Genomic DNA, 15269 nt, shown 5'->3' with positions numbered 1-15269 from the left:
CATCCCACCGCGATAAGGTGACCTCATTGGGACGGACCCTACACTGTGAATGTGCCTCTGTGCAATCAGTTACCAGGCTTGTAAGGTCTGGAGCATCCAGTACCTTATAAGATGGGTGGGGGTGCAGGAGCCAACATGGAGGTAGCCAGCCCCCATATGTATAATGCAAAAAAGGATAAGTTGGCCAGCACATACTGATACCAAACTACTGCATGGACCCGGCATACAGGTGCATGCTGCTAGGCTAAATATACATAAACAGGAGGCCGGAAGAAGCGTTGATTATAACGCGAAACCGCCGGCAGTTACCTGTTTTTTCTGAGCGCTGTCAGCTGTTGCTGTGGATCCAACGTCATTGATGAGGTCCAGAGTCTGAGGCTACGAGACTCGTATTGTACGGTGAGTGCAGGCTAAGTTTCTTTATGTTGCCTTTATGTATACTGATGCCTGACTCTCTGTCCTAGCACCACCGTTGGGTCTGAACAGAGACTCCTCCAGCTGTTCCGTAGTTCCGTTTATTGTGAGAAGATACATTGTGCTAGTGCCGCTGTCTGCTTTTGTTCTATGAAGTGTTGCAAATTCATAAACAGGAGAATAAAGCAGCACACTGCTAGCACAAAGATACAGATAAAACATGAAATGCTAAATTGCTACAATGCAAAAAGTGAAAAAAATGAAGTGCTTTGTTCACCATTTGTCCAAATAGTTTGAACCATCCCACCGCAATATGGTGACCTCATTGGGACGGACCCTACACTGTGAATGTGCCTCTGTGCAATCAGATACCAGGCTTAGAACATCTAGCACTTTATAAGATGGGTGGGGTGCAGGAACCAACATGGAGGTAGCCACTCCCTGTGATTGCCCAGAGGCACATTCACAGTGTAGGGTCCGTCCCAATGAGGTCACCTTATCGCGGTGGGATGGTCCAAACTATTTGGCCAAATGGTGAGGAAAGCAACTAAATTTTTTCACTTTTTGCATTGTAGCCAAATAGCTTTTTATGTTTTATCTGTATCTTTGTGCTAGCAGTGTGCTGCTGTATTCTCCTGTTTATATATCAACTTTAGGCAATATTTTTCTTTACCTAATACTTGTTTGCTTTTTTTTTCAGCAAGGACATTTACTGCTACCCAAAAACCATCATCAGCTGGTTGCTGTTTACTGATCCTATTATAGCTTGTGTCTCTTGTGAATAGAACCTTTCTTGGAATCCAAATTTAAGACCACTGGCCCAAAACGCCTGTCCGGGTTAGTGGCTTCTATTGGTAGATGCCACCAATCTTTGCTAACACAGCACCTAAGCCAAAAAGACCGTAGATATTGGACCATACCATGAAGATTGTGGTTAAAAAAATATTCACGACTTCCTTATGTATAATTATAGTCAGAATTATAACCAGCATGTGTAGTGCCTGGGCCCCAATGCCAAAGCTGTATTATGGCTCCACCTACCATTTGCTACTGATGTCTACATATGCTGTAGAGAGGCTTTTGGATCCCTTAGGGGCATGTGGGGTATGCTAGTTCTGTCCCCCTATACCTATGCCCCTAGTAATAAGCTGGTCTGGAGGCTCAGGGGTGTGTTGGCAGCAGAGTGGGTATTGATTCTTGTTAGTATTTATGCGCCGTCAGTGCAGGCAGGGGCTTGTAATCCACAACAGCTGGAATCCTCCAAGAAATTGCCAAAGACTGCAAAAATGTTTTAAAGTTTTAAACACTTTCAACAAATATAACAATGTAACAGCTCCCGAGAGGATTGTGAACTAGAGAGCAAATAATGCCAGCTCAGTGTAAGCAACCTAGATAACACGGGCTGGTAAAAAGCTGATATATCCCTTCAGTCTCCGAGATCACAACCCCTGCTCCTGAACACAGCTTTAAATGGACCCTAACTAGAAAAATTCCTGTAATCTATCACTAAAAGGGTATTCAGGATTGAAAACCTGGCTGCTTGCTTTTAAAAACAACACCCCACCTGGCCTTGGGTTGTGTTTGGTAATGCAGCCCAACTTCATAAAGTGAATATTCGGCAGAGATAGAATACCATATACAACCTGTGGATAATCGCTTAGGCCGCAAATGCCAGAATATAAAATATTCTGGATAACGATACTCAGGGTACTGTTCAGTTTTCACAGCAGCTGGGGACCTAGAGAAGACCTCAAAGTCCACCATGATTGCACTCATATTACATTCCTGGCTATAGAAGATCTGCAGAAGGACAGAACATTGCAGTATACAGTGCAGGTGATCAAACAGTGCAATGCATTAGTGTTGTATAATACAGTAGAGGCGATCAAGCGTTTGTATATTCAAACCCTCTAAAAGAAAAAAGTGATTTTTGTTTTTCCGCTTCCTTTTTTCCCCATGACATTTTTTTTTACTGTTCACGGAAACATAGGGAAAAAAAATTATTAATGTTGTCTTAGTGGAAAGTGAGTTTTGAAGTCATTTTTTTTGCTTTTGTTTTGCTTACGTGTGTCAAAGGGGTTGATACATTTGTCTCAAACAAGCAAAAAACAATAAATGACTTAAAAGGGGTTATCTACCATAACGTGATTTTAGTACGTACCTGGCAGACAGTAATGGACATGATGCTTAGGAAGGATCTGCTCTTGTCTTGGGGCTAAATGGCTATGTTGTGAGATTACCAACACTGTGGCTAGCTTTTTGTGAACCGGTATTTCTTTTTTGAGTTTTCTTCTTTTGCCTACAAATCCCATGATTCCCTTTTCCTCCCTCCCACACATAAGCCACCCCACCCATTGAAACATAAATGAGTTGCATCAATTCAAAAGACCTGTGGTTTTCAATCAGGGTGCCTACAGCTGTTGCATTAGTTGCAGATTGATCTCTCTCCCAACAAGCGATCACTCCACCCATTGAAGCAGACAGGCTCCCTGTCATCAGCTGACTAGTGAGTCAGGTCTCGGCCGCATTGCAACCTGGGAAACATCTGAGACAACAGTCATTTTGTATGCTGTTAAAAATAAATATTGTGGTGAAAATCACAGAATTGTGAGAAAACCATCACACACAAGTACAGAGACTATAATATGAACTACACTAACTTTAAAGCCCTTGTAGCAGTCATATAAAGAAATCCCTGGAATACCCCTTTAAGAACACAACTTGTTAACACCATCTCCTCTCCTCTGCAACTTTTATTTTCTAAAGTTCCAGTTGTGAAAAAATTGTGCTGGGGAGGGCCAATACCAATGATTCTTGTCTTCCCTGGTAATGTCAGGCTGTTGTTTTCATTCTCAGCCAGATACCAAACAAACAGCAACAGCTTGATGTTACCAAGGTGGGCAAGGACCATTGTTACTGGCCCTCCCCAGCCTAAATAATGCCAGCTTGTTACCACATAGGCCCAAGAGTGCCATTTTTGATGCTCCGGGCCTGTTGGTATCGGCTCTTCCCAGTACCTTTGTGGAGGTGGGTACCGGGGTAATAATTGGGGATTAGGGCTTTTTGTGTCTAACGCTAAGCCCCATCTATAAGATGTCTTCCACTCCTAAGGCTGCATTCACATCTCATTTTTTTACATACAGGTGCCAGATCCGGCTGGGGGAGGGGAAAAACAGGTGCTCCCGTACCCCAGCCAGATCAGCCCGTAAATCCATTTACTTTAATGAGTCGACTGGAGTCAAACGGTGACTCCGGTCAGCTCAGTTTTGACCCGTATCCAGTTTCCCAACCGGACCCTAAAACTGTAGTTTACTACGGTTTTAGGTCCGGTCACAAAACTGGATACGGGTAAAAACTGAGCCGAGCGTAGTCACCGTTTGACTCCGGTCAGCTCATTAAAGTAAATGGATTTACGGGCTGATCCGGCTGGGGTACGGGAGCACCCGGTTTTCCCCTCACCCAGCGGGATACGGCACCCATATGTAAATAACGAGATGTGAATGCTGCCTAAACCCGTAAAGTGAATATAAATAAAAAAACACAACACTTAAAAAAAACTTTTATTTCAAAAACACTTCCCCACAAGCCCTTGTTCACAAGTAATAAAAAAAAACACTCGGCATCGATGTAGTCCAATGAATCCAAAGTAGTCTTCAGCATACATAGATCTGAAAAGAGAAGAAAAAAAAGCATACAAAATAGGTTAGTACATTTAGGGTACTCTCCACTGGGGAAAATGCCCATAACACAGTGTTTCCAAACAGGGAGCCTCCAGCTGTTGCTGAATTACAAACCTCTATCTGGGAAATATGAAAGTTGTAGTTCTGCAAGAGTGGGGGCTCGCTGTTTGAAAACTACAACTCTCATCATTTCCAGACATAGTAACATAACATTTTAGGTTAAAAAAACTGATAAGAGTCCATTAAGTTCAACCTAAACCCCTACTGTGTGTTGATCCAGAGAAAGGCAAAAACTCCCCATGAGGCCGATGCCAATTGCCCCATGACAGAGGGAAAAAAATCCTCAGAATAAATCCCTGGATCATGTTCTATCCACATAAGTCTTGTATCCATAACCCATAATATTATATTTTTCCTGAAAAGCATCCAGGCCCCCCTTGAACTTGTTTATTGAGTCAGACATCACAACATCCTGTGACAGAGAGTTCCATAGTCTCACTGCTCTTACAGTAAAGAATCTCTCTCTCTCTGTGATGATGGTGAAACCTTCTTAGATGTAGAAGATGCCCACTTGTCATGGTTACTGACCTAGGTATAAAAAGGTCACTAGAAAGATCTCTGTACTGTCCATTCATATCTTTGTACATTGGGGGAGATTTATCAAAACCTGTGCAGAGGAAGAGTGGTGCAGTTGCCCATAGCAACCAATCAGATTGCTTCTTTCATTTTCCACAGGCCTCTAAAGAGGCCTGTGGAAAATGAAAGAAGCAATCTGATTGGTTGCTATGGGCAACTGCACCACTCTTCCTCTGCACAGGTTTTGACAAATCTCCCCCATTGTGATCAGATCGCCTCTAAGACGTCTTTTCTCTAAACTACATAACCCCAAGTGTGATAACCTGTCTTGGTCCTGTAATCCTCCTATACCATTAATTACCTTTGTCGCCCTCCTCTTCACTCTCTCCAGTTCAGCCATGTCCTTATATATTTGCAAAAAGTCGTACTTTTTAAAAGCCATAGAATGTATAGAGAAACGGAAAAAAAAATATTTGTGGAGTAAAGTTGGGGAAAAATACAATTAAATGATTTTACAGGTTAATTTTACCATGCAGAAAAAATTACACTTTACCTTTGTTCTTCCAGACACATATGAATTGGGACACATTTTTGCGCAATTTGAAACGTGCTGCACAAGTACGCAATCTTTTGGGGTAAGCAGAATTTTATGTTGCACATATATTGAATATACGTACTACCCTATGGAACGCTCCTATCCTAGATTGTTATTAGATGACTTTTTATAAAGCGGTATTACTGCTGTTTATTATTTTGCAGTGGAGGTGGTGGCAGCACTAACAAATAGCAAAAGAAACCATATGGGGATATTTGGCCAATGTATGGCACTGTTTGGGCGCCACACAGTATATCATTTATACTTAGAATTGATTACTTACACACTATATAGGCTTACACTATGGGGGAGATTTATCAAAACCTGTGTAGAGGAAGAGTGGTGCAGTTGCCCATAGCAACCAATCAGAAGGCTTCCTTTATTTTTCACAAGCCTCTTTAAAAATGAAAGCAGCAATCTGATTGGTTGCTATGGACAACAGCACCACTCTTTCCCTCACAGGTTTTGATTAATCTTCCCCTATATGTGGGGGCGCTAGTAGAGCTTATTTCACAGGGCACTTATGAGGGGAAGTATTCAAAGATGATCCTTTAAAGGGGTACTCCGCTGCTCAGCGTTAGGCACATTTAGCTTAGAGGCGGCGCCGGGGGCTCTTGACGTCAAGGACATGCCCCCGTGACATCACACCCCACCCCCTCAATGCAAGTCTATGGGAGGAGGAGTGGCTGTTGTCACGCCCCCTCCCATAGACTTGTATTGAGGGGGTAGGGTGTGACGTCATAAGCCCCCCAGCTCTAAGAGTTCGGAACAAAATGTTCTAAACACTGCGCAGTGGAGTACCCCTTTAAACAGCCTCTCTGTAAATAAAGCATGCAAGATCTCCTTCTATTATTAGGGTGTCTCATTTCAACCATGTAAGAGCGGCTATGAAAGAGTGTGCCAGGTGTCAGAAGTGTCAGATTGGAGCCGTTTTTTCGGCTCAGGCTAAATTAACATTTTAGTAGATCGGCCTCTTGCATCTCTGGGTGACTGGTTGGAGCAATGGGAAAAGCTACTAGAAGCAATTTGGCTTTCTGTGGAATAAATGGAGCCTGCAGAAGAAGATAGGGAAGATAGGCTGCAACAAGAAGGTGATTGATCACTGCTTGTCTGAACAAGATACTACTTCTTACAATGCCTGGCTGTCCCCCCCCCCCTGCAAACCTGAGACATGCAGGACTCATGGGGGGGAGAATGCAGAAAATGGTTCGGGCCTACTGTACATAAAACAAGATAACACTAAACACTGCTTGCAGTCAGTTTATAGGATGGCATCTAAAGAATTACATAGCCCTGTAAATTCTTTGATTCGGAGGATGCAGTATACTCCCTTCACATCCAAAGCTGCATTCAAAATGATCTGAATTGAATTGTGGGAGTTGGTTCTTTTTAGTTACAGGGTACAGATCATGGAGTATGCCTTACATGTCCCATCAATAATTGTGTGCAATTGTTGACCAGCAGAGGGTTTAGTGGAGAAAAAAAGTCACAAAGCCTCCAAACTTATTGGAGACCATTCTAATTTTGAATGCTGCTCTGTATGTGACTGGAGTCTTAAACATTGATTTGATTCGAGAGTGGGAAAAAAATTAATTAAGTAAATGCTAAATTGACAGAATTATTTAAGGAATTCTGTATCCATGGGTTTCTCAGGCCCTTGTGATGACTTTATTTAGGCTCCTTTTGACTACCATTGGAATATAGGCATCTGGGTGCACCTCGTGGATTTTATTTTTAAGGCATTTTGGCACCTCTATAATGGCCGCAAGTCCTGGCCCATCCATGGGTCTAATGGCCCAAAGTGACAGCATCATACATTACTATGAGGCTATGTTCAGATATCTTTTTTTAACCTAATTTTATGCCATTGTTGGGGTGGGGGTCACACATAGTTTTTTTTTTTGCTTTGAGACTATGTTTATACATAATTTTTCAGCATTATTTTCAGCTGTAAAAAAAAACCTGCTATTTTACCTTATTATACCAATTTTCTATTGACAACAATGGAACATGTTATTTAAAAAAAAAATTATAACTGTGTTCTGAAACAAAGAGTATCCATTGAAAGGGCACAGCACTAGCAACAAAAGATGAAAAGTCAGCCCAAGGGTAGCTTTTTTGATCCATGTCTATCCTGTCAAGATAAGCAATAAAGAGGCAGGCAAAGAACCAAAAGGCAATGGTGTACCCACCACAGAGGCTACTGCGGAGCCATTGGACACTGGGGATCCAATTCTATTAGGTTTTCATTTTACTGGTAAAAGACTGTGTAAGACTGGGTCCACACTACGTTTTGTCCCATACGGGAGCGCATACGGCAGGGGGGAGCTAAAACCTCGCGCTCCCGTATGTGACCGTATGCGCTCCCGTATGTCATTCACTTCAATGAGCCGACCGGAGTGAAACGTTCGGTCCGGTCGGCTCATTTTTGCGCCGTATGCGCTTTTACAACCGGACCTAAAACTGTGGTCAACCACGGTTTTAGGTCCGGTTGTAAAAGCGCATATGGCGCAAAAATGAGCCGACCGGACCGAACGTTTCACTCCGGTCGGCTCATTGAAGTGAATGACATACGGGAGCGCATACGGTCACATACGGGAGCGCGAGGTTTTAGCTCCCTCCTGCCGTATGCGCTCCCGTATGGGACAAAACGTAGTGTGGACCCAGCCTTACACTTCTCTCCTAAGACAACTTCATTGTCAGCAAATAAAAGTATGACAATTTAGGCTACGGGTCATGGAAAGCAAGAGGAAATAAACACCAGGCCTTTCTCCTATCTACGCTGCTGTCAAAGGGGATAACATAAAGCTCCCGGGCCCATATGCTAAATCATTTACATTAGGACAGAGTGATATTTTTTAGCTTTAATAGAGCACTCATATACAGTACAACAAAGTAGGCCAAACCTGCAGATTTTGGCAGGAATGGCCGATTGTTTAATATGTATTAGGGCCTTCTGACTTTCCTGGACAGATGAAGCCGGAGGATTGATCATGTTGGATTTCAACTGCCTGATCGTTTTGTTCTCGAAGAGATTATATGCAGGGGGGTGTTAACCAAATGGCCACCAGTTGCTGAATGTGATTGGGTACATGTGGGCTCTAGGGTACTTTGATCACTGCACCCCCTATAGTTACACCAAAGAAAAGTTTCAATGCCATGTATAGCTAGACAGCCTCATATAAAGCCTGGATGAAATATAGGTGACATCACCTAAAGGAGCCATAAGCATAAACTGAACAGACAACTTAAAATTTCACGAGGAATAGGGGCTCAATACTGGGGATATTTTAAATCTAAGTGGAAACTTTTTCTAATGATACAGCAAATTCTGCCCCATCTGGCTGGAAGATAAAATTCACAGTGTTTTGGGGTCAATCATCAAAGTTGAAATCCCAGAGATTCCAAAACACTCAGTAAGACTCCATTAAGCTCTTCTGGGACAAGCGCAATAGGCACTAAAAGGCAAACTGATACATTGTAACATCTCCCTGAAAGTTACGAGATTCAATTATCCCTGTCCTGTGTCACTTAGCAGTACTTAATTCCACCACAAGAACGAGTTATTGTAAAAGAGGTGCCTTCTAACTGCGCATCCTAATTCTTACATCACTTTACATTCACAGAATTCCCCGAACGCTCTTCGGGGCTCTGGTTTCACGCTGTGCCACTGTGTTATATACGGTCTTTTTCAATTAACGTATGGAAGAAAACTTTTAAGACTAAAGTATGTCTCTGTAATGAGCAGGACAGGGTTGAACTTCCTGCATTGTATTCAGTGTTACTTAACCTTTTCAGCACACTGTCTATTTTGGCCTTAAGAACGGAAGGTTTTTTCCCCTGTTTTTATTTTTTTTTGCATTCCAAAAGCCATGACTCTTATATTTCTGTTTGCATAGCTGTACATAGGCTTGTTTTTTGCAGTTCAACTCACTAACTTATTTCTTTATTATTTGTTTAAGGGGAAGAAAAACTTAAGTTCTGACTTTTTTATACCCTGTTTATACGGTATATAGTTTTGTATATTTTACAACGTAAAATAAAATCCTTTTTCATACATATTTTAACGCTTTTTACGTCTGCTGCCTGACACATTGGGACCTTCCTCTCCCGACTCCTCCTTTGTCTCATGACTCCTCTGCCTACCAATCCTGATTCTTCACCCTTGTGTCCTGCACTCGAAGCCTCACTGCCGCACTGCGTCAGCATTAAGCCTTAGGTGATGTTCACACATCAAAATTTCCACATATATTTCCACATGAAAATTCTGCATGTGTTTACAGCAGTCCCATTACTGCAATGGGATTCCACAGTCCCATTCATATTGCAGAATTTCCGCATTGGTCTTTCCGCTCCAGAAATTCCACATTCCACATAAAGAAATGTCCTGTCCTAAATTTTTGTGGTAATCGTATGCAGAAGCCCCTTGAAGTTAATGTTGTTGTTTTTTCACTGCAAAATGCTGAGAATTTTGTGTGGATTCCGCACGAAAATGAGCAAAAGCAATGAGTGAAAAAGCACCTGATTGTGAAGAAATTTTGCATATATGCAGAAAGATGAGAAATTCCCATCTTCCCACTTGTGAACATAGCCTTAGTGGGGAGAGGAGGGCCTGTAGGCTCCCTAGCTTAGAGACCTGGTAACATCTACAACCCCTATAGCTACACCACTCCACAGCAATGAAACTTCATGAAGGCTTGTTTTTTACTGGACATAATAGTTTTAATGTGGTACATAACCCAGCGCTTACCTTTAACTTATTCTAACTGGGATTAATTTGAAAATACAGTAATTACTGTGCCATTGCTTTTATTAAATTTTTTAAATTTTTTAATTTAAAGGAACAACTCTATATTTTTAATTTTTTTTACCTTTATTATATGTATTGTTAGAAATGTTGTGATACTAAATGTGTTTTATTCTTTCACTGTAAAGGGTTTTTTATGGTAATTTTTAAAAATACTTTAATTGCTTTGTTTTATCCATTATGTCTTCATTGGGCATTTTCTGAGGGCTCATAATACACTGCAATCCTCCGATACTGCCAGTGTTTTGTCTTAGGCAGGACCTAATTGGCAAATACACTTGGAAAATGCCGGGGCCCTTTAAAGGCCCTGGCTGCCATGGAAACCCATCAGCTCCCTGTGATCAGGTTTGCAAGGAGCTGATTGGATGGCAGAGGGAGCCCAGTGATGTGCTCTCAATAGTTAAGAATTCCTGCATGGCCAATCCGTCTTATCCAATATTCTGCAGTAACTTATTAGCCTCTCATGCAATGCTGCCTAAATAGACCATTTGAGGGGCCTTGGATATCCAGGTGACCCTAATAAATTTGGCAATAGTCTCCAATCTGAGCTATTCTCAGTATAAAAGCTTCCTATTTTAGCTCAGACTGTAGCAGACCTGTTATCCCATCAAAAAACCCTCTACTAGTGATAATAGAGTGATAAAATTCAGCTCTGCTGAAGGCTGTAAAAAACACCTGAGACAATGAGTAAAAAAAGCAAAAGAACTACAAATATATATATATATATATATATATATATATATATATATATATATATATATGCTGATGATTTTTAAAGCAGGCGCTAACAATTCAAATTTTTATACTGGCCATTGCAGTACCCCTAATAGGTTTTTGCCTGCAACTCATTTATCAACATTTCTGTTGTGGTGAAGTGCAGGGCAGATGTTGTTACCCTAGGGGCACATGGCATTAAAAGGGGAACTCCGGCGCTCAGACATCTTATCCCCTATCCAAAGGATAGGGGATAAGATGCCTGATAGCGTGGGTCCCGCCGCTGGGGACCCCTGTGATCTTGCACACCGCACCCCGTTAAAATCAGTCCCCGGAGCGTGTTCGCTCCGGGTCTGATTACTGTCGATCACGGGGCCGGAGCATTGAGACGTCACGGCTCCTCCCCGTGTGACGTCACGCTCCGCCACTCAATGCAAGCCTATTGGAGAGGCATTACAGCTGTTACGGCTGTCATGCCCCCTCCCATAGACTTGCATTGAGGGGGCAGGGCGTGACGCCACAATGCTCCGGCCCCATTATCGAACACGCTCCGGACACTGATTTTTACAGGGTGCGGCGTGCAAGATCACGGGGGTCCCCAGCGGCAGGACCCCCGCGATCAGGCTCCTTATCCCCTTTCCTTTGGAGTACCCCTTTTACCCCTTGTATTCATGAAGCCAGGACGTGGTTTAGCCTATAACCAGACAGAGACGGACTTGACTTGACTGATGACAGACAAAGCTGCAGGTTTAGCTTACTTGCACTAAGGACTTGACTTGCACTAAGGGCTGCAGGACTTGACTTGAGGCCTCCAATACTCTGGACACACACACTAGGTACGACTGACCTCAGTAAAGACTTGGTGTAAAAGAGAAAGAGGCTAGCTCCTCCCAGGCTTTTATGGGGGAGACTAGCAGGGAGCCCATAGGTCATTCTTGGGGTCAGCTGGTCACTGGTACCTCCTGGGTAACAATCACATGGTATAACTTGTTAAAGGTAAAATACACAGCATAATATATTTACAATGGGGAAAACACGGCAGGGGGCCCTTGGGACACAGAGGCACACTGCCTGACAGGGCCGGGAAGGCACAGGGTAACACCATCCCGTACTGGGCCACCACACTGTGTAGACTGGGACAAGATCAGCAGAGTCATCTCATAATTAGAAGGAGGGGTCAGCAGAGGTATCTTAATATCATTAACCACTTAATGACATAGGACGTAAATGTAAATCCCGGTGTTCTAGTACTTAAAGGGGTACTCCGATGCTTAGACATCTTATCCCCTATCCAAAGGATAGGGGATAAGATGCCTGATCGCGGGAGTCCCGCCGCTGGGGACCCCCGTGATCTTGCACGCGGCACCCCATTTGTAATCAGTCCCTGGAGCGTGTTCGCTCCGGGACTGATTACCGGTGACTACAGGGCGGGCGGCGGGCGGCTTGTGATGTCACGCCCCCGCCCCCTTGTGATGTCACGCTCCGCCCCTCAATGCAAGCCTACAGGAGGGGGCTTGATCAGGCATCTTATCCCCTATCCTTTGGATAGGGGATAAGATGTCTAAGCACCGGAGTACCCCTTTAACGCACAAGGACGTACATTTACATCCTATACATGATGCGAGAACTGGAGTGGTGCTCGCTTCATGAACGGCAGGTCCCAATTGCTATCAGCAGCCAGGGACCTGCCGGTAAGGGAGGACATCAGCAATCGGGCTGATGTCTACCATTAACCCCTCAGATGCCTTGATCAATACTGATGACGGCATCTGCAGCAATGCGCGACTTCTGGAATTTGATCATCAAAGATGGCGGATGGAGGTACCCTCTCCTGCCTCTGTCACTCTCCCGGCGTCTTCTTTTCTGGTCTGCTTTCCTTTTTTCCCTGTTTTACTCTAAAAATCATTAAAAAAATTAATAATAAAAATATGAACTATCACCACGTGTGTAAATGCCTGAACTTTCAAAACATAATGTTATTGATCCTGTACGGGGAATGGCGTAAAGTTAAAATACTATTTTATATAATAAAAAACAATTTTAAAGTCATATATTCACAAAGTGGTACTTATAAAACCTACAGATCACGGTGCAAAAACTGAGCCCCAATACAGCTTTGTATACAAAAAAAAAATGTAAGTTATAGGTGGTCAAAATAGGGCAATTTTATACATAATTTTGTAAAAGAAAGTTTGTTTCTTTAAAAGCAGTACAATGATAGAAAAGTATCTAAACATGGGTATCATTTTAATCATATTAACCCACAGATTAAATAAAACAAGTAATTTTTACTGTAAAGGGTACAGCGTGAAAATAAATCCTCCCAAAGTTTGTAAAGTTGCAGACATGAATGTAGGGGGCGTGGCGTGATGTCATGTCCCCAGACCCGGAACCCGGAGGTCTCCGAAACTGGAGAATCAGCTGCTGCATAGAATGCAGGTGCTGCAGGTAGATCGAGGGGGGTCCCAGCAGCGGGCCCCCCGTGATCAGACATCTTATTCCTTATCCTTTGGATAGGGGATAAAATGTTTTTGCCTGGAATACCCCTTTAAGGGGTGCAAGAAAAGTGAGAATGATCCCGAATAGGAAGGTTTTAGGTTTCAGCACCTAGACCAACTGAAAAGTGTGATAAGTTTGTAAAGATGTCTATGAATTAGGAGAAAAGGAAATAAATGTATTTTTTTTCTTCTTTCTTTCCCTACAGCACCATTTTTAGGGATCAAATACCTTATATATTTGATAGGGTTGAAGAAAGGGGAAGGAAAGGTATTAGAGGGAGAAGTTGTGTTACCTGAGGCAGGAGAGGAGCAATGTACCGTATGTTAAAATAACATGGTTTTCTATCCTTAAATAAATGTAATTTTTTTTTCTTCTGTACCCTACTTTCTTTTTCCCTCACTGTCTTATATCATCACCTAGTATCTTTAAGGATACACGAGATAATTAACAAGTGGATAAGGTGGGGGTGGGGGGGGGAGGGTTGAAGAGATAAATTATCATAAATAACCATAAACCCTAAGTGTATGGTAATGCCACTGGATCTTCTCCTATATACTGTAAGTTATTGTGATTGTTTAGATGGTGATCCAGAATAAGTCAGAAAGATAAAAGAATTGGAAATTATGTCATACATATATATGACATCTAAGATTATTTTTATTATTATTGTAATAATAATAATAATAATAATAATAATAATAATAACAACAACATCAGAAATAATAATAATAATGCATATTATTGTTAAGTATTGTTAAGTATTGTTAAGTATTTTGCCTATTATATTGGAAAGAGGACCCCTATGACTATGTAAATTATGTTATTCTCTGGTGTTTATTAATAATAAAGAATAATATGAATTTATGAAGCTTACTACCACTCCCAGCTCTCTAGGGAAAGAGCTGGAGACTGTATTAGTCTATAGACAGTTTTCTGTCCATTACCTCTCATTCATTACAGCTGTCATCAGCACACATCCCCTGCTATACTATTTATACAGACAATCCAGGAAGAATGAGTACATCTACAATATGAGTGCCCCAGGAACCCTTTTACTTCCCATCAGTCAGTCCACTACCATGGCCATGCATAGTATTCTATAGCCGTTATCAGAAACCTGGAATGTAAGAAGAAGGATTTCATGACACAAATCGTCAATATAACCAGTGAGTCATAGGGTGGGAACTGAATAAAGATGGAAATTAGTTTTTACATCTTCTGAATTGGGGCTTACCCCGTATGATGTTCACCATATCCCTACCACACAGATTAGATTGAAGATGAAGATATTATGAGTGGGTTGCAGAGACGGGGGGGCATGCCATTGTCATTACAATCCTACTACATGTGACACTTCTAAAGATGACTTTGAAATCTAAGACAAGAACTGAGCACTTTGTATTATTCTGCCTTTGATCTCTGCCGGGCGGTGATCACAGCTCCTGCTTCTCTTTAAAACTTTACCTAGTCTAACCCTCTTTGTGCGGAGAGATAGAGTGGTGTGTAAGCCGTGCTCGCTATGACATGCTGAGGTTCTGCTCGCTGCTGGGAAATTTCTCTAAGCATCCCTACTAGAAGCTATAGGGCTATACTAAGCTGCTGGGGCTTTAATCTCAAGTCGTCGTGTTGGCTGGAGAATGAAAAAGCAGAAAATGTTGTGCTTGCAATATTTTTTCTCCAACAAAGCTTTATCCATGATTAGAAGACTCAACTTCTCATTGAGTGCTGCCTGTATGGGCTTATGCTGAGTACACAATTCCTCCGCCACAGCTTGTTAACCTCATCGCTCTGTGTTTACAATGCTTTACAAAGGCTGAATAATGGAAGGTCAGCCTGGTGGATCGGTAGAAGAATGGCGGTGGGAGACTTGAGACAGGGGGGGAGTGGTGAAAGCAATAGATCTTCCCTGGAATATCAGCAGTTTAATTCACTGTATTGATATTGGAATACACATCATTGGAAATGATACGAGTAAAGGCATGAT

At 42.3% G+C, this 15269-nt stretch overlaps 1 long non-coding RNA gene across 1 annotated transcript; it reads left to right on the top strand.

Annotated features, from left to right (window-relative positions):
* The first annotated feature begins 1133 nt into the window (after positions 1-1133).
* On the top strand, positions 1134-13637 carry LOC130296533 (uncharacterized). The gene is made up of 3 exons (XR_008849228.1): positions 1134-1251; positions 5238-5305; positions 13491-13637. It is a non-coding gene; the product is annotated as an uncharacterized LOC130296533 (long non-coding RNA).
* Positions 13638-15269: the final 1632 nt, after the last annotated feature.

The sequence above is a fragment of the Hyla sarda genome, chromosome 12 (assembly GCF_029499605.1).
Source record: "Hyla sarda isolate aHylSar1 chromosome 12, aHylSar1.hap1, whole genome shotgun sequence".
In the NCBI taxonomy this organism is placed as follows: Eukaryota; Metazoa; Chordata; class Amphibia; order Anura; family Hylidae; genus Hyla; species Hyla sarda.
This window is presented reverse-complemented; position numbering and strand designations above follow the sequence as displayed.